Source organism: Octodon degus, unplaced genomic scaffold, assembly GCF_000260255.1.
Source record: "Octodon degus isolate 3935 unplaced genomic scaffold, OctDeg1.0 scaffold00033, whole genome shotgun sequence".
NCBI classification, from domain to species: Eukaryota; Metazoa; Chordata; class Mammalia; order Rodentia; family Octodontidae; genus Octodon; species Octodon degus.
In genome coordinates this window covers 14,734,141-14,735,141 of record NW_004524609.1, presented here as the reverse complement: position 1 = coordinate 14,735,141, position 1,001 = coordinate 14,734,141, and the positions used below count along the sequence as shown (strand labels likewise).

The 1,001-nt window shown below is 47.3% G+C and overlaps 1 pseudogene; it reads right to left on the bottom strand.

Moving 5' to 3' along the window:
• Window positions 1-476: 476 nt before the first annotated feature.
• On the bottom strand, window positions 477-762 carry LOC101584382 (annotated as a pseudogene).
• Window positions 763-1,001: the final 239 nt, after the last annotated feature.

Sequence of the window (1,001 nt, the reverse complement as noted above, 5' to 3'; positions counted from 1 at the left end):
AGTTACGATGGGAATCAGGAACAACGCCGTATGGACCCTGCCGGGGAGCACGGAAAGCAGGAGCACAGTGTTTTTGAGATCCATCCACATTCCTATTCTCTAGAACAGCAGCTTTTTCCTTTCTGTTTCTGAGTACTAGTCCCATTTTTCTTTCTTTTTTTTTTTTTTTTTTTTTTTTCCATTTATGTATTTGGTACAGGGTCTCACTATGCAGCTTAGACTCGTAGTGAGCCTCCTGTGCTGGGATTTCAGCCTTCCCCGTGCTGGGATTACAGGCCATGTGCCACCACATCCAAACTCCATTGCTGGTTTAGTGTGCCCCTGGGGAGGGGCTGGCGCATCCTGTGGGACCCGGGATTGAACCCTGGTCCCTGCGTTTGCAAAGCAGGCACTTAGTCCACTGAGCTATCTTGCCTGCCCTTTAGTCCCATTTTTCTTTTTTCTTTTTCTTTTTTTTTTCTTTTTTTTTTTTTTTTTAACTCAAAAGCTTTATTTGCCTGTGGAGCTGGCGCAATGCAAACTGCTGGAACCGCTCACTTCAGTATGCTGTCATCCCGGGCTTCAGCCAGCTCCCTCTCGATCCGTTTCAGCTCATCCTGCCTCTTCTTCTCCTCCGCGGCTACCCTCCTCTGCCCGAGGCTTCAGGTAACTGTAGCGCTTTGCTCCGTAGGCGATGCCGACAACCAGGGCGGAGTAGCGGCCGAGCTTGATGATCGGAGAGACCTGTACCGGTGGCACCATCTTGTCCCTGACCTTCGAGCCGGAAGCTAGTCCCATTTTTCAATGAACCACAATTTGCTTATTTGTTTACCAGTTGATGTCCATTTGTTGTTTCCAATTTTTTGGTGGTTAAAAATGAAATTACTGCAAACACCTACCTGGAGATTTTTTGTTTTGTTTTTCTGTTTTGCTTTTTGAAACAGGGTCTCACTGTATAGTGAAAGCTGACCTCCAACTCCTGGTCTGATCCTCCTGCCTCAGTCTCCTATCTGGAATTACAG